Source organism: Ursus arctos, unplaced genomic scaffold (genome assembly GCF_023065955.2).
Source record: "Ursus arctos isolate Adak ecotype North America unplaced genomic scaffold, UrsArc2.0 scaffold_21, whole genome shotgun sequence".
Classification (NCBI taxonomy): domain Eukaryota; kingdom Metazoa; phylum Chordata; class Mammalia; order Carnivora; family Ursidae; genus Ursus; species Ursus arctos.
In genome coordinates, this window is record NW_026622886.1 from 48607709 (window position 1) to 48634308 (window position 26600).

Sequence of the window (26600 nt, forward strand, 5' to 3'; positions counted from 1 at the left end):
AATATCAACTTCCTAAATGAAAGCTTCTAGAAAGATAGCTTGAAATTTATACACAATGGCACCCTGAACAACTCACCAGGGAAAATGCTGCAACCCACAGCTGTTTGAAACTGCCTGTAATTCAAAAGCTCCCAAAGCTGTTTCTTAGCAGGACCTACATCACCTAATAAAATCATTTGCCAATCTTTCTTTTAAGGTTTTGGTTTCATAAAATTGATTTAGAGTAAATCCATGACAGGATGACAGAGAATATGGTGTCCCTCTCCAGTGAGATCTAATGTCAGATAGTTCAAGATATGGGGGAAGGGGAGGACAGGGGGCACTATTTTTTAACTGGCAGCAAACTTCCTCTTCAGGAGAAAAATGGCTTTTCTCTGACGGCCTCTTTGGTTGTGAAAGGGAACGCACACAATGGCATGATCAAGGACATGACAATGAGAGAGCTGAATAGTTCCACATTTTTGTATAGAAGGAGCTTTGTGTTGCCAGGAGCAAGGAGGGGATGGCAGATTAGAGGGACGGAGGTGAGAGAAGAAAGAAAAAAATGTCAGTTGGCAGAAGGCCAGGGAGTGGAACTTTTTAAAACAGGGGCAGCTAACATTCGATTTTGAGTGACCTGCTTCAGGGCAGCTCCCATCTCTACCATAAAATCTTTATGAACTTTCCTACTTCCATGAGCAGTGCCTGAGGTAAGTGGAGGAGAAGATATGGTGTTCATACATTTTGGTTGACTCGGGGCCTAGACAAGGGAATAGACACAGGAGTCAAGATGACGTGAATCTGAAAATCCTGAGAAGCAGGAAATTCGACCAATAAATACTAAGAGGACGAAGTGCTCCCCTGGGAATCCTCAGAGATGTCTGAGGGATGCTGTGTCCTTGGGCTTTGCCAGACAAGCAGAACCACTATATGGGATTGACTCTAAGGATTACACCTCAGACAACTGTGGGAGCTGTGGAGGAATTCTATGGAACACGATTGCCTCCTTGTCTGTTGTGGGCCAGAAGTTTCTGTAGAGCCTCAGCACCAGCAGTTGGGAAGAAAAGCTGGACATGAAAAGGGGAAAACAAGGACAAACTGGAACCCACAATGGCAAAATGAAGCCCTCATCTCTCTCGCCACCTCCAACCTTGACAACACAGAGGACCTGCCTAAGCAGTTGGCACTCTTCTCCATGGAGCTGTGCACACATCTGGCCTAGGATTCGGAGAAGCTGAAGGGGTTGATCCAGCAGGAGCTAGAGGAGCTGTGGGCTTGGCTTCTGCCTTGAGAGAACAAGATGCACCAGTAGATTAGTGACAAGGCACCTGAACTCTGAGAGTGACAGGTACCCCACGCCGAACTTCAATAAATAGTGGCTCACTATGGGCAATAGTGAAAGGAATCACTCCCATTTTCACATGGTTTTCCTGGACCTGTGGATCCTAGTGATACAAGAAATAGCACCATACATCAGTCACCAACTTAGAGCATATACCACATCCTGGAGGGCTTTACCGTAACCCTGCAAGGTGTTGCTACCGGATGCCATGAAAACTAAATCTTCAAAAGGCTTTTCCAGCTTTCTGTCAGGCCAGGGACTCCAGGGTGATGGGGAACACAGTATGATCAGTGAATTCCATCAGCATGAGTAGTCCATCGCTGCACTTCAACTGCTCTTAAATGAGTTCCTTGGTCAGGAGCAATGCTGTGGGAATACCTTGCTGCAAATCATATTATGTAAGTCCACAGATGGTGGTTTTGCAAAAGCACTGAGGGCAAGGAAAACCAATCCACATCTAGGGTATCTCTTCCAGTGAGAACAGAGCACTGCTTCTTCCAAGATGGATGTGGGCCAAAGCAATCAACCTGCCGCCACGTGGCTGTCTCATCCTTTGGGGAATGAGACCATGTCAGGGGCTCAGAGCTGGCCTCTGCTGTTGGCAGGCTGACAGATCAGTCCTCATAAGTAGAAGACCATGCTGCTGAGTCCACCCATAACCTCCATCCCTGACACTATCGCCACTATTTTCTCAAGCCCATTGAGCAAGGAGAGGGTGACTGGGGAAAGACCCTGAATGATATCCACAGAGCTGGGCATCTTGGCCATCCAATGACTAAGCTCCTCCTCTACTAAGGTTGCTTTCTGATGAATAGTCACATGGGACAAACATCTTCATGCCCTATGCCCATTAAGAAAAATCTATCCACACACTTCCATGTCACCAGTTTTCCAGTTGTGCTTCTTCTTGGGTGGACCCTGTGTAGCTGGGCCCCCAGCACGCACTAAGCCAAGGGTGGGTGATGGTGGAGTGAGGTCGAAGAAACAACCCAGAGACTACAATGGAAACATAGGTTTGCTGGGGGAAATTACATACAGGGAGTCCAGGAGCCGCCAACTAGGCAAAGCGTCTGCTGCTGGGATCTACCTACAGCAAGCTACATGTAACTTAGCCTAGCAACTATCAATAGCTTCTCCCTCCTTGCACAGCTGGCATTCCAAAGAGATCATGACTCACCATCCGGATGCTCTTTATTACAAAGAAGATGCTCCAGGTTGGTCACCTCCAGAGCCTCTGACCTTGAATGCCAAACAACATGCTCTCCTATACATTCTGTTTGATGTGAACATAGAGGGAGGACAGGATCTCTACATGCTCAAGATAGCGATTAGCAGGGACATTCAGGACAAACGAGCCTTCCCGCACATACCACAGAGACCCAAAAAGTCACTCCATAACACTGACCATCTAGTCAAACCACTAGCCACTGACTATGAATTAATATAGAGCCATATCCTGAGCCATCTCTTCTTCCAGCAAAAATGAGTAACTAGGGGTGCCCGGGTGGCTCAGTCGTTAAGTGTCTGCCTTTGGCTCAGGGTGTGATCCCGGAGTCCTGGGATCAAGCCCCACATCAGGCTCTTCCGCTGGGAGCCTGCTTCTTCCTCTCCCATTCCCCCTGCCTGTGTTTCCTCTCTCACTGGCTGTCTCTCTCTCTCTGTCAAATAAATAAATTTTTTTAAAAAAATGAGTAACTAGATGCATTCCTTGAAGTATTGTACAACAGGATGTCCTGTCACTACCATATCAGAGTCACCTCAGAGTGGGCCAGTAGTGTCGAGCTATCTGCTTTTGGGGTGGGCCAGCCTATCATGCAGATCTATAAACCAGGTGTGAATTTTTTCCCTCCTCTGTCAACTTTAGTCATAGGGAACTCCCCAGGAAGCTGTCCGTATGATTCAGGAAAGAGGAAACAAGACAGCAAGAGTAAGGTCCATAGGCATCTGGGCCACCGGCTCATTCTACTTTCTGTGCATGCAGGACCTGCTCAAGCTATGCTGAATGCCAGCTTTATGGTTTGGTGGGCCAGCCAACACCAGGTTTATAACAGGCAGCTCGTGTTCACTTGGTTGGGTCTCCACTAAGGTCTAGTAGCAAGCCATAAGCTGTTTCTCAAAAGAATAGCCATCTACGAAGTAGGGCAGAGCTTTGCTCCAAAATTCTAAAGGAGGAATGCAGTGTAATCCACCTGGAGGGACCTGCCAAAGCTCCATACACATCTCAATCTACACAGAACCTTCAAGCACCACTGGGTCACACGGCAGAAGACTTTCGACAGCAACCAGGACCTGTGGCAGAGCCTTCTCTTTTTCTGGATCATATTTTGGCCCATTTCTGTAACCACCCGAATATACGCATGATATACAAGGACCTCTATTTTTCCTCCACAAATTTAGAACTTAGGTAAGAAAAGGGGGATATTTATTGTGTGCTCCTCAAATACTCTAACATGTGTGGGGACTCTGGCTACCCTTATTGAAATATTTGAGGAAAGGGTAGCCCCCTAAGGCTGGCCGTCTTCGGGGCGCCCAGCGACTGACATGTGTGACATATAGGTCCTAAAAATGGAGGAAGGGGCCAAACAGTGATGACTAGAAGACCACTCCCCTGACACCACGACAATCTGTTACAAAGTAAAAAATTCAGTTAATCATCTCTTCGGATTTTTCCACTGTGCTAAGCACACAGTTTGACTAATGGACCGGTCATTCTGGCCCTACAGACTGTAAATAACAACCCTAAGTTTCCGTGAGAAGGGAGACCTTAAGTGAAATGGAGGATCATTTTGACTATGTGAACATTATAGTTCCAAACTACTTGCTTCTTATCATATTTACTTTGTATTCTTTCAAGCCCAACCAAACAAAAAATGCTTATTTAACCCAGTTTAAAAAACAAAGAGGACAGAGATTTCACTTGAAATGGGATCGTTCTTATTCTTGTCATCTCCACCTTGGACATAGACATTTAATATTTAAATGTTATTCCCTGTGAGACCTGGACTTTCAGCATTTTGTGGCTATGACAGAATTCAAATTTCAGATTCTACCTTGTGTGAAAATATCATTTCAAAGTGTGTGCCCCAGGAGAATAATAATAAACCTGAGCGTTGGCATTTTTTAAAATGAACTTTTTGCAGAGGTCTCTTAAAATATAACTTATTCTCTCTCCTTCCTAGACACCAGAAGTTAAGCCGTGTTACCTTTCATTTCCCCCCAAGTTCAATGTGAATCTGCTACCAAATTACTTATTGTAAGCAGAATGAATAATTGCACAATGAAGTAAGATTATTGTGTCTGTATTTAATACGTTAATTATAATATATAATAGGCTAACCTTGCCCTTTTATTCTAATTTAAAATGTTACATTAATTGTCTCTAATTATAATTTGACTATTAAAAACATGTCTGTTGTTTTCCTTTGTTATTAGTATAATCCTGAAAACACCTGCCGACAATCTACTAAATACTAAGGTTGCAGTGATTAATAGTAGCAAATCCTATGAAATCACTTTTTATCCCCAAGCAGTCTGAATAAATTGGGCCATTGAAATATCTTAGCTTAAATGCTACATTGCTCTGGCATGTTCCATAAGGTTGCATCAATTGTCACTTTGCACCCCATAATTCACTCAGTGTGACAAATGCAGCATGCAGGATTTAACCGTAGAGTGTCCTCTACTGACTGTGGCCTGGCAAGGCTTAGTGGGCATGTCCTTCAGAAAAACATTTATAAAATTACGGAAACAATAGTTTTAAGATTTTCTTTAAAAAAGAGAGAGAGAGAGAGGGACAAACTATAAGAGACTATTAAAGATAGAGAACACACTGAGGGTTGCTGGAGGGAAGTGGGTGGGGATGGGCTAGCTGGGTGATGGGTGTTAAGGAGGACACTTGTTAAGATGAGCATTGCGGGTTATATGTAAGTGATGAGTCACTGAATTCTACTTCTGAAACTAATATTGCACTGCCTGTTAACTAATTAGAATTTAAATAAAAATTTGAAGAAGAGAAAAGATTTTCTTTAAAGATAATTTTCTTGTTTGGACCCTTCCAGACTTTTTGCATAGTGTCTATGGAACAGTATTCAAATGACTTCCTGAAAGAGAACTGACTTTAAGCAAATACATCCTGTAAGCTCTATATTTTGACATATGCCAGAATGACCATCTAATTTCTGCGTTAATTAGAGCGGGCTCTTTTGCGGCGGACTACTTATATGACTAAAAAGGTAATTAACAGGAAGGTGGAAACATTAAGGGAAGCGTTCTCAGGCTTCTATTGAGCTTTTTGTATTCTAAGTTTGTTATGGTCTGTTTTTACGAATTAAGACCTTCTGCCTTGATTGAATCTATTAACCGATTCAAAAGAAATCTGAATTTTACATCAGGAAGCCAGAATTGGTAAGTATTTAAAAGCCTTATATCACTGTGTCATTGGCATATGTGGCAACAAGAGATCCCCTAAATTTAAAGACAAGTCTGAAGGGGCGTCTGGGTAGCGCAGTCGTTAAAGCATCTGCCTTCGGCTCAGGGCGTGATCCCGGCATTCCGGGATCGAGTCCCACATCGGGCTCCTCTGCTGGGAGCCTGCTTCTTCCTCTCTCACTCGCCTGCTGTGTTCCCTCTCTCGCTGGCTGTCTCTCTGTCACATAAATAAATAAAATCTTTAAAAAAAATAAAAAAAAATAATAAAGACAAGTCTGAATGTGAAATTGCAATCAATCAACCAATAAAGTAAAAGTTCAATAACTAAAATAAATTGTCAGAAAAGGTAACCCACCTTAACCAGTATCCTGAAACAAACAGCTGAGAAATTTGAAAACACCCAAATTCCAGTCATAATTTCAGAAGCAGGGAACTGTTAAAATGACTGTTTTATATACCTGACAATAATGTAACACTGCATGTTAACTAACTGGAATTAAAATAAAAACTTCAGGGGACTGGGCCGCCCTCGCCGCGGTCAGGTGGGCCCCCCAGCTCGCGCTCCGCGCGGCCTCGTTCGCTCTCCCGCTTCCGCTCCATCTTGGCTCCAGCAGCTCGGCTTTTTGGTTACTCTCCAACTGCCGGGGCCGTGGCAGCCGGGACCAAGTGACCTCAGCGAACGCGAGGAGACAGTGGGTCTGAGTAAACCCGCGTTCCTGAGAATTCGCTTGGGGCGTGGGGACAGATGCGGACTGTCCGCTTCCTGCGACCCACAAACATTAATTGAGCACCTAGTATGTGAGAGAGGAAGCTGTGAGGAGAGGAACACAGCAAGATGAGACAAAGCCAGGGCCTGTTCTCAAGGAGCCTCTGCCTCCCTGTGCCGTCGCGGACTCTGCTCCGAGATTCCCGGTCATAGGTTGCTAGGATGATTATGCAGATCTATCTGATATAGGGAAAAAATTCAGCAACTTCACCCAGATTCTGCTATCCCTACAAGGCTGCGTCTGAAAGACCAAAGAGATGGCGGAGGAGTAGGAGACACCGTTTTCAGCCGGTCCTCCGAGTCGAGCTGGATAGGTACCAGACCAGCCTAAACAACCACGGAACCAGCCTGAGACGCAGGAAGACGCATCTGGATCTCTACAAATGAACATCTCCAGCGCTGAGTATTGAGGTACGAAGCGGGGAGCCATGAAACTGTGCACAGATATCGGAAGATAAACGGAAGGGGGAGGGAGCCGCCGCGTTTGGGCACCAGGAAGCGGCAGCCACTTGCACGGGAGAGCGGGCGGGGCTCGCGGTCGGCACCCGCAAAACAGCAGACCGAGACCGTGAGCCGGGTGCGCGCGCCACCAGGCATCTCGCGGAACACCGGAATCCCGGTGTGCTCACGGGATCCAGACTGAGACCGGGAGCTCCGGGAGCGCGCGCGGGGCGGCTGGCAGCTGGCGGCGTTAGAAACACAAAGGACAGAGACGCGCCGGCCCTGGAAGTGAGGGCTGGGACGCCGGGTGTGGGGCGCACATCCCGGGACGCTGCAGGGTTGAGCAGCACCAACAGTAACAGAGTTAAAGTGGCCAGACATTAGTAGAGAACGGGCCGCAATCCTTCTGTTCCGTGACAGAGGCTGAAATTCGGCCGCTGCTGCTCTGACTCAGAAGAGGCACAGCAAACCGCCAGGGAAAGCCGCCAGAGAACAAAAGCCTGGAAATACCGGCTCAGGGAGTGCCCATCCCCATCCTCCCTCGCAGGGGACGCCGAGACTCTACCCAAACATGGCTGCCTGAGTATCGGCGCGGCAGGCCCCTCCCCCAGAACACAGAAGGCAGGCTGAAAAATCAAGAAGCCCACAACCCGGGCGCCTGGGTGGCGCAGTCAGTGAGCGCCTGCCTTCGGCTTAGGGCGTGATCCCGGCGTTCCGGAAAGGAGTCCCTCATCGGGCTCCTCCGCTGGGAGCCTGCTTCTTCCTCTCCCACTCCCCTGCTTCTGTTCCCTCTCTCGCTGGTTGGCTGCCACATAAATAAATAAATAAAATCTTTAAAGAAGAAGCCCACATCCCTAAGATCCCTATAAAACAAGGGGCACGGCCTGGGACCCAGTCAATAATTTGGGCTCTAGAAACCCCGCAACCTCTCTTCATCAGAATGACAAGAAGGAGAAGCCCCCCCAGCAAAGAAAAGACAGTGAGTCTGTGGCCTCTGCCACAGAAATAATGGATATGGATGTAACCAAATTATCAGAAATGGAATTCAGAGTAACGATGGTCAAAATGATGAGTAGAATTGAAAAAACTATTAACGAAAAGGTTACTGAGAATATAGAATCCCTAAGGACAGAAATTAGAGCGGATCTGACAGAAATTAAAAATTCTATGAGCCAAATGCAGGCAAAACTAGAGGCTCTGACGGCCAGGGTCGCAGAAGCAGAGGAACGGGTTAGTGAATTGGAGGATGGGTTAATAGAGGAAAAAATGAAAATAGAAGATGGTCTTAAAAAAATCCACGCCCACGAATGTAGGTTACGGGAGATTACTGACTCAATGAAACGATCCAATGTTAGAATCATTGGCATCCCCGAGGGGGTGGAGAAAAACAGAGGTCTAGAAGAGATATTTGAACAAATTGTAGCTGAAAACTTCCCTAATCTAGCAAGGGAAACAAACATTCATGTCCAAGAGGCAGAGAGGACCCCTCCCAAGCTCAACCACGACAAACCTACGCCACGTCACATCATAGTGCATTTCGCAAATATTAGATGCAAGGATACAGTATTGAAAGCGGCCAGGGCAAAGAAATTTCTCACGTACCAAGGCAAAGGCATCAGAATTACGTCAGACCTGTCTACACAGACCTGGAATGAGAGAAAGGGTTGGGGGAGCATATTTAAAGCTCTTTCAGAGAAAAACATGCAGCCAAGGATCCTTTATCCAGCAAGGCTGTCATTCAGAATTGATGGAGAAATAAAGACATTTCAGAATCGCCAGTCACTAACCAATTTTGTAACCACGAAACCAGCCCTACAGGAGATATTACGGGGAGTTCTATAAAAGTAAAAAGGCCCTAAGAGTGATACAGAACAGAAAGTCACAGCCAATACAAACAAAGACTTTACTGGCAACATGGCAACATTAAAATCATATCTCTCAGTAATCAGTCTTAATGTAAATGGTTTGAACCATCCCATAAAACGCCACAGGGTTGCAGATTGGATAAAAAGACATGACCCATCCATTTGCTGTCTACAAGAGACTCATTTCAAACTCAAAGATGCATTCAGACTGAGAGTAAGGGGATGGAGTACCATCTTTCACGCAAATGGACCTCAAAAGAAAGCTGGGGTAGCAATTCTCATATCAGATAAATTGGATTTTAAACTACAGACTATAGTTAGAGACGCAGAAGGGCACTATATTATTCTTAAGGGAAGTATTAAACAAGTGGATATGACAATTATAAATGTATATGCCCCCAACAGGGGAGCAGCAAGATACACAAGCCAACTCTTAACCAAAATAAAGAGACATATAAATAAAAATACATTAATAGTAGGGGACCTCAACACTCCACTATCAGAAATAGACAGAACACCCTGGCAAAAACTAAGCAAAGAATCAAAGGCTTTGAATGCCATACTCGACGAGTTGGACCTCATAGATATATATAGAACACTACACCCCAGAACCAAAGAATACTCATTCTATTCTAATGCCCATGGAACATTCTCAAGAATAGACCATGTTCTGGGACACAAAACAGGTCTCAACCGATACCAAAAGATTGAAATTATCCCCTGCATATTCTCAGACCACAACGCTCTGAAATTGGAACTCAACCACAAGGAAAAATTTGGAAGAAACTCAAACACTTGGAGACTAAGAACCATCCTGCTCAGGAATGACTCAATAAACCAGGAAATCAAAAATCAAATTAAACAATTTATGGAGACCAATGAGAATGAAAATACAACAGTCCAAAACCTATGGGATACTGCAAAGGCAGTCCTAAGGGGGAAATACATAGCCATCCAAGCCTCACTCAAAAGAATAGAAAAATCTAAAATGCAGTTTTTATATTCTCACCTCAAGAAGCTGGAACAGCAACAGAGGGACAGGCCTAATCCACGCACGAGGAAGCAGTTGACCAAAATTAGAGCTGAAATCAATCAAGCAGAAACCAGAAGTACAGTAGAGCAGATCAACAGGACTAGAAGCTGGTTCTTGGAGAGAATCAATAAAATTGACAGACCACTGGCAAGACTTATCCAAAAGAAAAGAGAAAGGACCCAGATTATTAAAATTATGAATGAAAAAGGAGAGGTCACGACGAACACCATTGAAATTGGAAGGATTATTAGAAATTTTTATCAACAGCTATATGCCAATAAACTAAGCAATCTGGAAGAGATGGAATCCTTCCTGGAAACCTATAAACTACCAAGATTGAAACCAGAAGAAATTGATTCCTTAAACAGGCCAATTAATTATGAAGAAATTGAGTCAGTGATAAACAACCTTCCAAATAACAAAACTCCAGGCCCGGATGGTTTTCCTGGGGAATTCTACCAAACATTCAAAGAAGAAATAATACCTATTCTCCTAAAGCTATTTCAAAAAATAGAAACAGAAGGAAAGCTACCAAACTCATTCTATGAGGCCAATATTACCTTGATCCCCAAACCAGGCAAAGACCCCATCAAAAAGGAGAATTACAGACCGATTTCCCTAATGAATATGGACGCCAAAATCCTCAACAAGATACTTGCTAATAGAATCCAACAGTACATTAAAAGGATTATCCATCACGATCAAGTGGGATTCATACCTGGGATGCAAGCGTGGTTCAATATTCACAAATCAATCAGCGTGATACATCATATCAACAAGAAAAGACTCAGGAACCATATGTACCTCTCAATTGATGCCGAAAAAGCATTTGACAAAATACAGCATCCTTTCCTGATTAAAACCCTTCAGAGTGTAGGAATAGAAGGTACATTTCTCAATCTCATAAAAGCCATCTATGAAAAGCCTACTGCAAATATTATTCTCAATGGGGAAAAGCTGGAAGCCTTTCCCTTAAGATCAGGAACTCGACAAGGATGCCCACTCTCGCCACTATTATTCAACATAGTACTAGAAGTCCTTGCAACAGCAATCAGACGACAAAAAGGGATCAAAGGTATTCAAATTGGCAAAGAAGAAGTCAAAATGTCTCTCTTTGCAGATGACATGATACTCTATATGGAAAACCCAAAAGAAGCCACTCCCAAACTATTAGAAGTTATAGAGCAATTCAGTAATGTGGCGGGATACAAAATCAATGCTCAGAAATCAGTTGCATTTCTATACACGAATAACGAGACTGAAGAAAGAGAAATTAGGGAATCCATCCCATTTACAATAGCACCAAAAACCATACGTTACCTTGGAATTAACTTAACCAGAGACGTAAAGGACCTATATTCTAGAAACTATAAATCACTCTTGAAAGACATTGAGGAAAACATAAAAAGATGGAAAGATATTCCATGCTCATGGATCGGAAGAATTAACATAGTTAAAATGTCCATGCTACCCAGAGCAATCTACACTTTCAATGCTATCCCGATCAAAATACCAAGGACATTTTTCAAAGAACTGGAACAAACAGTCCTTAAATTTGTATGGAACCAGAAAAGGCCCCGAATCTCCAAGGAACTGTTGAAAAGGAAAAACAAAGCTGGGGGCATCACAATGCCGGATTTCGAGCTGTACTACAAAACTGTGATCACAAAGACAGCATGGTACTGGCACAAAAACAGACACATAGACCAATGGAACAGATTAGAGAGCCCAGAAATGGACCCTCGGCTCTTTGGGCAACTAATATTTGATAAAGCAGGGAAAAACATCCGGTGGGAAAAAGACAGTCTCTTCAATAAATGGTGCTGGGAAAATTGGACAGCTACATGCAAAAGAATGAAACTTGACCACTATCTCACACCATACACAAAAATAAACTCCAAATGGATGAAAGACCTCGATGTGAGACAGGAATCCATCAAAATTCTAGAGGACAACATAGGCAGCAACCTCTATGACATCGGCCAAAGCAACCTTTTTCATGACACATCCCCAAAGGCAAGAGAAACAAAAGATAAAATGAATTTATGGGACTTCATCAAGATTAAAAGTTTCTGCACATCCAAGGAAACAGTCAGAAAAACTAAGAGGCAGCCCACGGAATGGGAGAAGATATTTGCAAATGACACTACAGATAAAGGACTGGTATCCAAGATCTACAAAGAACTTCTCAAACTCAATACACGAGAAACAAACAAACAAATCAAAAAATGGGCAGAAGATATGAACAGACACTTTTCCAATGAAGACATACAAATGGCTAACAGACACATGAAAAAATGTTCAAAATCATTAGCCATCAAGGAAATTCAAATCAAAACCACACTGAGATACCACCTTACGCCAGTTAGAATGGCAAAAATAGACAAGGCAAGAAACAACAATTGTTGGAGAGGATGTGGAGAAAGGGGATCCCTCCTACACTGTTGGTGGGAATGCAAGTTGGTACAGCCACTCTGGAAAACAGTGTGGAGGTCCCTTAAAAAGTTAAAAATTGAGCTACCCTATGATCCAGCCATTGCACTACTGGGTATTTACCCCAAAGATACAGACGTAGTGAAGAGAAGGGCCATATGCACCCCAATGTTCATAGCAGCAATGTCCACAATAGCTAAATCGTGGAAGGAGCCGAGATGCCCTTCAACAGATGACTGGATTAAGAAGTTGTGGTCCATATATACAATGGAATATTACTCAGCTATCAGAAAGAACGAGTTCTCAACATTTGCTACAACATGGACGGCACTGGAGGAGATAATGCTAAGTGAAATAAGTCAAGCAGAGAAAGACAACTATCATATGATTTCTCTCATCTATGGAACATAAGAACTAGGATGATGGGTAGGGGAAGAAAGGGATAAAGAAAGGGGGGGTAATCAGAAGGGGGAATGAAACATGAGAGACTACGGACTATGAGAAACAAACTGAGGACTTCAGAGGGGAGGGGGGTGGGGGAATGGGATAGACCGGTGATGGGTAGTAAGGAGGGCACGTATTGCATGGTGCACTGGGTGTTATACACAACTAATGAATCACCGAGCCTTACATCGGAAACCGGGGATGTACTGTATGGTGACTAACATAATATAATAAAAAATCATTAAAAAAATAAAAATAAAAATAAAAAAAAAATAAAAACTTCAAGTTAAAAAATAATAAATAAAAAGTTAAAAAAATTATTTATACAGAAAATACATCAGAAGCCTACGATTCTATTTGTAACATGATCAGTTGCACGGTGACAGAACGTGTTAGTGGAAGAATGAGCCTGATGCTCAGAAAAAGCAAAGAACCAGACCCCTTGCAGATACTTCCTTGGAGTAGAGATGCATGCATCAGGATCTCATAATTCAAAGACACCAGACACCAGCGTCAACCAACCACCTCCCTGGCTCAGATTCCATGCTGGTACCACCTGCAGGGTGTAATTTGGCTTCCCAGGTAAATTTTCAACAGAAGCACTGTTGAGCCACAGAGATAACATTCTGGTCGCCTTGGCATTCATTTATTCAATAAATACTAATTGAGCAACTTCTGTGTACCAAACAGAAGGCAATATGGTAGCAAACTACTGCCCTGTGGACCGGAAGTCTAGCCAAAGAGCAGACATTAAACAAATTAACATACAAATAAATGTACAATTATACATTTTATTAAGTGCTATGAAGAAAAGATAAGAAACAGTAACTAGAAGGACTTAATTTGATCAGAAGGTCAGGAAGGCCCTCTGTGCGGAAGAGATATTTAAGTTGATATTTGGAGCGTGCAGTAACCTCGCAAAGGGTTGGGAACAAATGGCACCCGCAGAGGGAACAGCAGGTGAGGCAAGAAGGGCTTGGAGCATGTGAGGATCTCCGGATGAGAAAACACTAGTATGAATAAGGTGAAGGGGGATGGAGGGGCATGGTGCCAGAGACAAAGCTGGAGAGGGAGGCAGGGCTCAGACCAGGCAGGGCCAAACTCCTTAGTGTTGGGACTTCATTCTGATAGTAGCAAGACGTAGAAGGACTTAAAGACTGAGAGGGACAGGATATAAATGATATTCCTTAAAGATCACTGCGGTCATCCTGTGGCGGAAGAACTAGAGGGGAGCGAGAGTGGAGGTGGAGAAACAAGTTGGGAGCTCTTGTGGAAGTCCAAAAGACAGATGGAGACTGTGAGGTAGGCTGCAGACAAGTCATCGTCAATTATAAATTACTAAAATGGCATTTCAATTTAACCATCAGTCTCTTCTGATTTTGGCCACAGGGTTTCCATGCTCAACTCTGGCTACAATGCCAAAATATAGATTCCACACTTGGTTGACAGCTGTCCTGTGGTTCTGCCTCCCCAGACTGGGTTTGGGTGACCAGCTGGCCTTCCTGGATGCCATCCTTATCTCCTCTCACCCAGACGCAACATTTGAACAGGACAAGTCCTTCAGTAAACGAGCCTTGGGAACAAGGATGTATAAAGAACCTGAATTAGCGAGTTTTCCACTTGCTGCTCTTCCTGTGGTGAACACTGCCCCCCGCTGTTTGCAGCTGCAACAAGTGACTAAGGTCAACCTTAAGAGCTCAAGAGCTGGATCTCCAGTAGAAAACCTCTGCCCCAGCCTGATAATAGCAGTTACTGAGCACTCACCATGTGCCAAACCCTGTTCTGAGCACTGCACTTGAATCCATCCAGCTTCATGCACTTAAACATTGGAATGTCCCAGGGCTCAGCCCTCAGCCCTGTACTCTGCCTGGACTCACTCCCTAAGGGAGCTCATCCATTTCCATGGTTTCAAATGCCATCTATATGCCGACAACTCCCAAATTTCTATCGCCTCTCGCTCTTGAACTCCAGATTGCTATACAGCTGTCTCATCAACATCTCCACTAGGCTGGCTAATTGTTATCCACCTTCCCAAACTGAACTCCCGATTCCTCCCCCCCCCAAAAGTAAAACATTTCTCTTAGCATTCCCCACCTAGGTAAATGGCAATCCATTTTTTCAATTGGAAACCTTTTGTGGAGACAGAAGATGAGGTCTGCCTTTGCTCTCTTGTTCCATCTCCCCCCCAGGCAGGGCATGCAGGGCAGATAAAGGGGAAGAAAGGGCCTTGCGATGGGTGCTCCTGTCTTTGGAGGCTGGTAGCCTCTGATCGGCAGTGCACACTGCTGTGTCTTTCTTTCAGGAGGCGTGTGTGGAGTCTTCCACTCCCTCCACTCCAACAGCAGTTTCTGGAAGTTGACCCCACAAAGACTCATCTTCTTAAGTAGTTCCCCACCACTACCTTCTATAGAGTTCTCTCAACCCAAATGGGTACCCTCTTGTCAAACTCAGGCTGCTCCCATTTTAGCCCTTTCTCCTTGGTTTGTGGTCAGGGACATCTCCAGCCGTTTCTCCTTTGACACTCCCCAAAGAGACGCAAGCACCCATTTCTGAGTTTTGCAAATTCAGGGAACATGTCACTTCTCAGGGCAGTCCTCCTGAATCCCCCATTACTTGACTTGAAGCACGTGGGGGAAAGGGGAGAAATGTGGAGCATGCGGACAGCTCTCTCTGAAGACATTCTCTTGCACCAATCCCTTTTCTCATCACTCACTTATTTTCTAATATACAGTCCGAAGGTAGGCTGTGCACGGCTTTTGGGCCACCTATTAGCATATCCTCTGTAGATACTCTCTTTAGAATATCTTCACTCTCAGCAAACTCTCCCATCTCTGCTTCTCTCTCCCTCTCTCTCTTTCACTCTCTCTCTCTCTTAATCTATACTGTCCAATAGAGTAGCCACAAACCCCATGTAGCTATTTTAATTAAAATTAAATAAAATTTAAACTTCAGTTCCTTGGTTGCACTAGCCACATTTCAAGAGCTTGTTTCTGTCATCACAGAAAGTTCCATTAGATGGCATTGCTCTAGACCCTGAGCTTGCATGACTTACCTTCCCTTACATGGCTTTTGTAGATTGCACATACCCCAGCATGGCTGCTAACCCCAAGTCTGTATGACTTTTCTCTAAAGAATAGTCCCTCAAATGCCAACAGGCAATGAGCACTAAATACCAAGAAGCAAATAAGGTTAAGTGTAAAGAACAACAGGTCGTGGAAGTTAGAGAGTATCCACCATGTTTAAAGAAGCAGAGACTCAGCCCCAGCCATTGTTGCCATGTGAAAAGGTGAACCCAGCATTAATACAGAGATTTATGTAAAATCTTAATGTTTAAAATTAAAATAGGTTTTTTCCTAATTATACATGCTCATTTTAAAATACTCAAGAGATACATAAATCTCTGTGGAATAATAAATATCACCTGAAAAGCCATCACTCTACACTGGCCACCACTAACATTCGGTGACCATATTTTTATGCACCAGCACCTTGTTATACCTATGCACACGCAAGTGTAATTGTAGCTAAGCGGAACATTATACATGCTACTTTTTATCATGGACAACATTTTGTGACTTTTCCCCTTATCTTCCCCCATGCTCCTTTTTTGATTTTTCACTGTTGTTTGGGGCCAAACAAAAAGGTCCAGCTCAAAGATCCTCAATGTGTCATTTTTGCCTTTCACATACCCTAACTCATTTCACACTCTGGGTTTCTTGGTTTAAATTTTCTAGAGAAAAAAATCTAATATTCCATTGCACCTAAAACATTGACCAGCCTACCACTAGTCTAATCAGCTTTGAAGGAGACCTAAGTCCTACTCCTTAACATGAGCTATAGATGGAGGTAGCTCCCGGACAGGGCAGCTGAGAGCTGAAGAAGCCTCAAAAACATTTCTGTTGCGTACTGAGGAGTATAGCACAGCAGTTAAAAGCAAGATTTCTGGAGCAAGACTAGATTCAAATTCCAAATTCACCACCTTACTGTGTGACCTTGAGCCAGCTACTTAACCTCTCTGTGCTTAATTTTCCTTATCTCAAAATTAAGACTCATAATGGTACCTAACTCCTCGGGTTGTTCTGAGGATATAAATGTAAAGGCTTAGAACAGTATTTGGCCCCTGGTAAATACTAAATAAATGTTAGCTAATGATAATTTTGGGGGTTATTTTTTCCCCCGATCTGAAGAGTATACAGTTGTCAAAGCTTCCATTCAACAGACCCACTGAAGAGAAAGGCTCTTTTCTACATGATAGGTATCTCTGTAATACAACAAGAATTTTTTTTTATATTTTAGGAAATCGTAACATCCAAAATATCTATCGTGTTTCTGTTTTCAGTGGTTTCAGACTAACCAAGTTTCTACCAATAGTTTCTACCATTCATTTACAAAACCTTTAAAGAATGAGCTTTCCTCTCTCTCCCTTTCTTGACCATTGTGGTGTGTGCACTGATGCTATTCCTCACCATGTGTTTTCACAGACATTCAGAATCAAGTGATTCTTCATCGGAAACCGGGGATGTACTGTATGGTGACTAACATAATATAATAAAAAATCATTAAAAAAAAAAAAAAGAATCAAGTGATTCTTGGCCAAGAAACAAAAGCAGAATCATCCCATTCCCCCAATGGATTCATATGAAAACCGGCAATAAAATCAGGTAGAACTCTGAGAGGAGACGCTGGAGAAGAATGAATCTGGGTCTATAAGGAACTGTACATGAGACACCACACATGTCTACTGTAGCAAGGTCTCCGGCATCGTACCATATCATGCTGAAGACATCACTGCTATCTGAACAGCTGGACATTCTTTACTGGGAAACTGACTTTCCTCCTGTCTCTATGCTTCTGCACTAGTAGGTTGGTTCAGTAATAACTACATGAAACTTTGGGGTGCCTGGGTGGCTCAGTCGGTTGAGTGACCAACTCTTGGTTTCACTCAGGTCATCATTTCGTGGGTCATGGGATCAAGCCCCATGATGGGCTCTGCATTCAGAGAGCAGTCTGCTTGAAAATTCTCTCCCTCTGCCCCTCCTCCCACTTGCACGCATGTGCTTGCTCTCTCTCTCAAATAAATAAATAAATCTTTTTTTAAAAATAACTGTGTGAAACTTTTGTTGGGGGTGGGGAGGAATAAGTTTCATTCAAAAATTAAGGAGACCTGCTTCCCATCTTCCAAGAATCTTCAGCCTAGCAGCAGAGTTTAAATACATCACCAATCACTATAATACAAGGAGAAAATAATAGGGCCATAAGAAGGGAGTAAGTAAGCCCTTAAAGTGTTGCACAAACCCTGGCCACATGCTCCCTCTTTGTTTTGGAACTTATCCAGCTGCTCCCTTCAGCAAACGAAGGATAACTGTTTAAATGGGGTTGTATAGACTATGTCTTGCGGATAAAATTTTCACACTGTGTATTGGTCAGAAAGGGTAGTTTATGCTGCAGTAACAAATAAGCCAAAAGTTGCATTAGAAGAACATTTACTTCTCGTTCATCATAGATTGACAGGGAGGATCCACTCATCATAGTCACTCAAGAGTCCAGGCTAATGTGAGCTCCACCTCAACACATGCTTGCACCATGGTAAGGGGTAGAAATTTGTTGGTTTGTTATTTTTTTCTTTAAGCATGACCAATTATGTTTCTTAGCATTTCTGCCTAGAAAAGACACCCTTCATTTCTGCTCACGTTTTATTTGTCAGAGCAAGTCACACAGCCATGCCGAGTTCATCAGGGTAAGGATGTCTAGTCCTCCCACCAGGAGGACCCCTGCATGCTTGCAAGCAGTGATAATCTCACCACTCTCTGACTCAAATGTGCAAACAAAAGAAAAGTATTTGTATTTTCTGGGACTGATCGCAACTCCCTCTGGATCCCAATTCCCAGTGATGTGCAAGAATCCTGTTCAGGATTTCCCTACAGTCCTTTGATTACGTCTAACCCTATTCCCTAAAGATTCTCAACTGTAATAGGAGAAGGTGGATCAAGGCCCTCAGGCCAGTCCTTTGCCTTGTCCTCTCCCAGGGCCTCATTCTTCCTGGGCTCTAAGCTCAGGCCTCCAAATTTGAGAATTTTGTTACTTAAAGGGAAGCTTTGGGAATTTAGAAAGGCATGTTCTTTTCAAGAAAGCCTGGCTTTCAATAACTGCCTCACTGTAGATTCAACAAATCTACTATAAGTGGTGTGAATTGGACAATGACAAATCAGCTATGTGAAAACGTGAAACTCTTCATTTTTATACCTGCACACACTTTTCTTTGACAAATTTCCACTTCTCCTTGACAGTAAGAAAACTAAATTTAGTTCAATCCACCAAACTTGGCCCAGTCCAGAAGCATCTTTTGATCCACTTCAGAAATTACTATCTCAGTCAACATCATCCAAATCTCTTCCCAGCTTCCTTCTACTCCTTCCCTTTGACTCTACAGCCTGGGAAAAAGACAGGGCTGCAAACCAGCCACTGCCCCACTCACTTCTGCAGATGGGTTCTGGGCACACAGGAAAACTCAAGCATCCTCGCCACACCACGTGGTGGGGACCAGATATTCTCCATCCCTGTCAGCTACACCACTCCATGCATTTTTCATACCCAGTTGTGCCAAAGCACGTCTGTCAGGCCCACTTCTTCATGGCAGCTCCTGGAAGAAGAAGGCACCAGCTTCATGTTCTAAAATCACCTTTCAAGTCCCATGCGACACTCTCAGGGACCCCTGAGGCTGGTGAAAGATGCAGAGAGAGCAGGGCAAGTACCCTTCATACCCCCACAAAAAGGAGAAAGGAGACGGGACCAGATGCCTAATGTAACACTTCATAAACTCTGCCCTCTCTACAAAAGTCCCTTCACCTCTCCAAGATGGCTTTACATTTTCTCCTCTAGGCAAGAAGCTGAACCAGTTCTGGGATCACAGTCATTTTGGCTCAAACATGACAAGCTGTCACTGGGTGTGTCTTGGCTAATGCAAGGGTGTGTAGTCACCAGAGAAAGAAAGCTGACCTCGTCGTCCAATGTTTAAGTTATTTCCACATGTAAATACTTCATAAATGACGCCTCTACAACTTGATCATTGAAGGTCAAGCTTGTAACTTATCTTTTGTTCGCCAAAATGTGTAGTGCCCAAGCCTAATTAATACTTCTGGAATACTGAACATACAATATATAATCGATACTTTGAAAAGATCCTCATCATCATTCCCTCATATTTCTTCTGCCTCTTTGGTCCCAGGTCCTTACAGAGAAGAGTCCACCAACGCGTTTTGCCCACAAGTCAGGAGTAATACAACCTGGGGGTTGAGGTTCACAGGTGCTGGATTCAGACCAACTGGAGCACAAGCCTGGCATTCCAGGGACAATCAATCAAGAATTGAAAAGAAGCCAAGAATTGGGTCAAGTCAGGGTTGGGTTCTATTTCTTATTTTATCAGGACAGATTATCTATTTATCTTCAGGTCAATTGAAATGAAGATCTTTGAAGTTTTTACACTTTTTATGCTCTTTCCACATACTGAGTAAAAGGAATAGAATGCTCTATTGCTCTTTCCCTCCCCCTCACTCCCTCTCAACACACACACAAATGCACACACACACACACAAGTCTTACACATAGAGAGGGTATTCCCTAGTTATTTTAATGGTCAGTGAGCCAGTACGTGTAAAAAGTTTTGTGATCTGTAATAGGCTTTGAAAGTGTAAGTTGATTTTTGTAGAAAATGACAATTTTTATTATATCTCTTGAACAGCACTCATGGAGCGTAGGATTCTCCCCTTTTATTTTGCAACAATAAACATAGTAGACACGACTATGGCAACTGGCATCATGAAGACATGGGTTTGAACCTGGCTCTGTCACTCACTAGCTGGGACCCTGAGCAAGGTTCTTACACTCACTGAGGCTTAACTACACCCTCTGTAAAATGAAAAAGATAATAACACCTCAGAGGAGTGTGGTCAGAATTGATGTATATTTAAAGCACGTAATGAATATGTAAAGAGCTGAGTAAAGAGCCCATTATTACTTTTTACTACTTTATTTTATTTTTTTTATTTTTCCTACTTTTTTTTTTTACTTTTGTCAATGTCCACTTTGCTTCTCTTGGATTCTAACTCAATAGTCCAGGAGAATATACATTCCTAGGAAGTTGGGCACTCTCCTTGGTAAGCATCTTCACATAAGTGTTGTACGAGGCTTAATTGGTAAATATCAAAAATAGGGCCTCTCTAAACCCAAAGCATCATCCCTTATCTTAGAGAGCCATTAGAAGCTAAGCAAGAAGCAGAGGCGTTTCAGTCACGCCAGCTCACAAGGGGTCTCTAGCACCATGAGCAACTTTGCTCAAGTATTGGGCATTCCCAACCTTATTATACCCACTGCATCATATGTGATGAACTACATATAAGGGCTTCGGCACAGACGAAATATGCTGTGGATTGTATACAATTACCCGTTCTCCAGCTCTCTCTCGCCCTCAAAGGCTCACAGAAATGCCTGAGTCCCATGTCCTTGGATGACCTCATTACACAGATCACTTTGAGTTTCCTCTAATTTCTAGTGAGTAATTCATTTTAAAACTTCAGTAACTATTAGTAATTACAAATTACTTGTGACACACCTCACAACAGACATATATCAATTAAGAACAGCTGCTCTTAGTGAGGGCTACTGGAATTAGTTTTAAAAATTGATGTGAAGTGATAGCTATTAGAATCTGCAGTAATCCAGGGGCGCCTGGGTAGCGCAGTCATTAAGCGTCTGCCTTCGGCTCAGGGCATGATCCCAGCATTCAGGGATCAAGTCCCACATCGGGCTCCTCTGCTGGGAGCCTGCTTCTTCCTCTCCCGCTCCCCCTGCTTGTGTTCCCTCTCTCGCTGGCTGTCTCTCTGTCACATAAATAAATAAAATCTTTAAAAAAAAAAAAAAAAGAATCTGCAGTAATCCAACCTATCCTATCCTCTATATTTTTATATATTTATATATATTTTATAACTCACTTTAAAAAGTCTCTACCTCATTACTTATGGTTATTCTTCAGTGATCCCAAGTGTTTAAAAGGACACCTGTTTCAGAAATGGTTTGTCACATCTTCTTCTCTCAAATATTCTTCATGTGGCTGCTCGCGGTCATTTGTAATATCATGAATTAACTGCCACCCAGCTTTCACTGAACAGTTTTCAATAATGCAAGACTTACAAAGCATCTTGTGTTGAAACATGTTTCTATTTTTTCTTCATGTAATATAATTAAGATTGAAATATTATATTTGTTCACCAGCATGTGTACTCCTGTACTGTTCGTATTTGTGACTATTTCTAGAATAATTAGATAGAAAGTAAATAAATTAAAGATACTTAATATAAATGTTTACCTTCAAGATACATTGCCCGAATTAAAGTGTCTGAAGATCTGGTGCTCATCTCAACGGGCAACCAACAGATGGAGTGCTCTGTTCGCCACATTATTTTGGAGCTTCTAAATAAGCCTAGTGGGAGTTCCAATACTTGCACCAGCTGTACAGGTGACCTCTTTGCCTTCCACTTGCCAGATTCAGAATATATGAGGCAGTTTTAAGCATGATTTTAAAATCCAACATATGCAAATATGGCCATACTTGACATATTTACTCTGGTGCAAAAAAAAAAAAATTTTTTTTTTTGTCCTTTCTGCTTTAAATCCTGGAATTGTGGGATGTATGGTTTTCCATCTTCTGAGTCTTTTTGCAAAAAGGTATTTAATGACCTTCTACACCAGGAGAAATTTTAAAGTCTTCTTTTTAAATACATATGGAAGGAAATATGGTTTCTTTTTTGCAGGAAAACTTTATAAAGAGTTCTTATTTTCTTATCAAAGAGAATTAAATGATTAAAAGAATTTGAGAGACATCGGGAAGGTACGCTCAACTTGGAAATATCTTCTTTCCCAATGCCTGAAAGTTCTCCCTTAATGATGCATTACTTACAATTCAGCAGTCTCTGTCCAGGCCCCCTTTTTATAAAATGCAAAAAGCAGAACCAAGATTGAAATCAAGTTTCATTTGCTACAATGGTCTTGCAAATTTCCCCTACAACATCCTGCTTCCCTTGGAGAATAATCACTAACAAAGTACAGTTGATCATTGAAAAACACGGGGTTTGGGGTGCCAATGTCTTTACACACTCAAAAAATCCATGTATAACTTTTGACTCCCCCCAAAATTTGACTCCCCCCAAAATATAGCCTCCTGTTGATCAGAAGACTTACTGATAACATAAACCATCAATTAACACATATTTTGTTATATACTGTACTTACAATATAGTAAATACTATAAATACTTACAATAAAGTAAGCTAAAGAAAATGTTATTAAGAAATTATCATATGGTCACTCATATGTGGAACATAAGGAAGAGTGAGGAGGACCACAGGGGAAGGGAGGGAAAACTGAATGGGAAGAAATCAGAGAGGGAGACAAACCATAAAAGACTCTGGACTCCGGGAAACAAGCTGAAGGTTCCAGAAGGGAGGGGGGAGGGGGTATTGGGTGATGGGTATGAAGGAGGGCACATGTGGTGATGGGCACTGGATGTTATACGCAATTAATGAATTGTTGAACACTACATCAAAAACTAATGATGTATTATATGTTGGTTAATTGAACATAATAAAAAAATTAATTAAAAAAAGAAATCATAAAGAAGAGAAAGTACATTTACAGCACTCTACTGTATTTTTTTAAAAATCCACACATAAGTCAACCTGCACAGTTCAAACCCATGTCGTTGAAGGGTCAACTGTAACTGTGAAAGAGTTTTCTTCCTAAGTGAGAAGAAAAAAATCGGTACATGAAAACATTGAGCAAAAAGAGGTGAGGACACAGGGAAAGGGGAAAGGGCGCAGGTAAGGAAGCTGGAAACAACATCTACTGTCAAAGGAATAACATCTACTTCAGTTTGCCTCAGTTGGCCATGACTTGAGTTTGACTTCCAGTAAGAACTCTGTCTACAAAGTCACCTAGCAGTAACCTGTTCTACCTTAAAGACCTGTCTGAATTCCATTTCAATGCTCCCTGTTTACATAAGATATTACAATATGGCAGATTGGACTGAATTAGAAATGGAACATCCAGCTATTTTCATTTGCTATCTTATTGAGTACGTTGTAAAACAACATACTTGCAGCAGCAGTGAGAACCCCTAGCACCAGAGTGTATACCATTTCCCACTAAAAGAAAAATAACTCCTTGAATAAATGACTCATTCCAAGTCTAGTGCCAAAGATGCATCAAGATGAGTCTGGGGGATGGGGTGGCTGGGTGGCTCAGTCCATTAAGCATCTGCCTTCAGCTCAGGTCATGATCCCTGGGTCCTGGGATCGAGCGCTGCGTCAGGCTCCCTGCTCAGCGGGGAGTCTGTTTCTGCTTCTCACTCTGCCTCTCCCGCCCCACTCGTGCCTCTCTCCCTCTCTCTCTCTCAAATAAATAAAATCTTAAAAAAAAAAAAAGAAAGAAAGAAAAGAAAAAGATGAGTTTGGGTTATCCTTTTGAAAGGAAGCTTTCAACAATAAATGAATTCACATCAAAGACAAATAGAACCCCTTAAACCAGTCCCCACTGACCTAAAGGAAATCAAAAAGAACAATAACGGCAATGGGTTGAAACACATCAGTGCTATGAAGCATTAAAACACATATAAATGCTATGGACAAATAAAAAGAAGGAGGAAACCTTCTTGGTTAAAATAAATTGAGCACTGGGTGTTGTATGTAAATCGCTGAATTCTATACCTGAAACTAATATTACCCTGTACATTAACTAACTGGAATTCAAATAAAAACTTGAGATAAATTAATTAACTAATTAATTAATTAAGCAGACATAAAATTAAATGCATTATTTGGTCCTTGATGAGAGATCCTGTTTAAACAAACGCACTGTAAGACACGGGGGCAGCTTGAATATGGACTGGGCACACGTGATATTAAGAAATTATTGTTAGTTTTGTGGAGTGCGATATGTCTTGGTGGTCACATTTAAAAAACAAAACAAAACAAAATAGAACTTACCAAGGAGGCAAACAGAATTATTTCCGTATGAAATAGCTGATTTCAGGAACTTGCTTTAAAATACTCTAGCAAAAAAAAAAAAGGGGGGGGGGGAGCCAAGGAAATAGATGAAACAAAATTGGCCAACTCTTTATATTTACTGTATTTGGGTGATAGACAATGTATTATGTCCTTTACCTTTTTATTTAGAAGCTTTTAATGTTATTTAAACTATCTTTAAAATGAAATTATTTTAAATTTATTAAATTATATCAAAATTTACAATTTTATATAAGGCTTTTTGTTCATTGATTATACCTATACCTACATGATGCAAAAACAATGAATTGGGATGAGAAAGACTTTGTGGTAGCCAGCCTTCAGGATGGCTACTACTGGTCCTCACTCCTGGTATTCACACCCCTGCAGAGTTCCCTTCCACATTGTTTCAGGGTTGGTCTGGGAGACTAAAAGAACCCAGTGGGAGTGGTGGTATGTGACTTCTAATGCTAGATAATAAAAGACATTCATGCTGCTTTACTCTCTTGGACCACTCACTCTGGGGGATGTCAGAAGCCATGTCATGATGATATTTAAGCAGTTCCATCGAGAGCTTTATGTGGCACAGAACTGAGGCCTTCTGCCAGCAGCGAATACCACCTGCCAGCTCTATGACTGAGCCCTCTTAGAAACAGATCTTCCAGGCCCAGATAAGCCTTTGATGACTGCAGTACTGGCCAATATCTTGACTACAACCTCATGAGAGACCCCAAGCCAAAACAGTCCAGTTAAGCCCCTCTGGATTAGTCAGAGTTCAATCAGAGAAGTAGAATCAGTAGGCAATATATGGATTTATGACAAGGAATTGGCTTATGAAATTGTGAAGGCCGGCTTAGCAAGTCAGAAGTCCACAGAGCAGGCAATCAGGAAGGAAAGGTCACAAGCAGGCTGGAACCTCAGGGACACAGACCAAAGCTGTTGTTCACAGGCAGTGAGGAAGAGAAGAGCGCAAGTAAGCAAGCAAAGCAAGCAAGGTAGGAACTCCACGGACACAGGCAGAAGGTGTTGACCACAGACAGGAGCCTCTCTTTCTCTTTCCACCCACCTCCCACTGGCCTAAACCCTCTTCTAAGGTTTTCCAATTATTTAAGTCATGCCTACCACAGATAACCTCTCTTCCAACTGGATAAACTAGGCCTACCCAAGATAATCTCCCTTACTTGAAGTCAACTGGTTAGGAACTTTAATTACAAGTGCAAAACCTTTTCCCCGCAGCACCTAGATCAGAGTTGGTGGGAGGAGGTGTGTGTGCTACGAGCTGGCTGCTACGGCGCTTACACCTCCAGCTCTCACAAGACACCTACCCTATCTGGAAACATGCTAGAAAGGAAATTCTGAGGAATAGAGTGTCATCTAGCCAAGTTGACATGGCCCGAATTCCTGACCCACAGAAACTATAATAGATCATAATTATCTGTCACTGTTTTAAGCCTTCGGGTTTTAGGTAATTTGTTACACAGCTGTAGAGAACTAATACACATTTTTCTGGGATCAAGTACAGCAGCTGCCTGAGGTCATTTGAGTTTTACTAGATTTGTACTTAGACATTTTGATTGTCTCTAAAACACCCATGGGTCTTAAAAACTTGCTGGGGAATAAAGTAAAAAGACACACAAACCTCAGTTACCCCAACCTCCCTGACCTGATTTTATAGTCAGACACACCTGGGTTCTTGTCCCGACTCCAATTACCAGTTGTGTGACCTTAGCCACTTTACATAACCTTCTTGCTATATATTGAATTGTCTTCCACCAAAAATTCGTATGCTGAAGCCCTAACCCCTAGTACCTTAGAA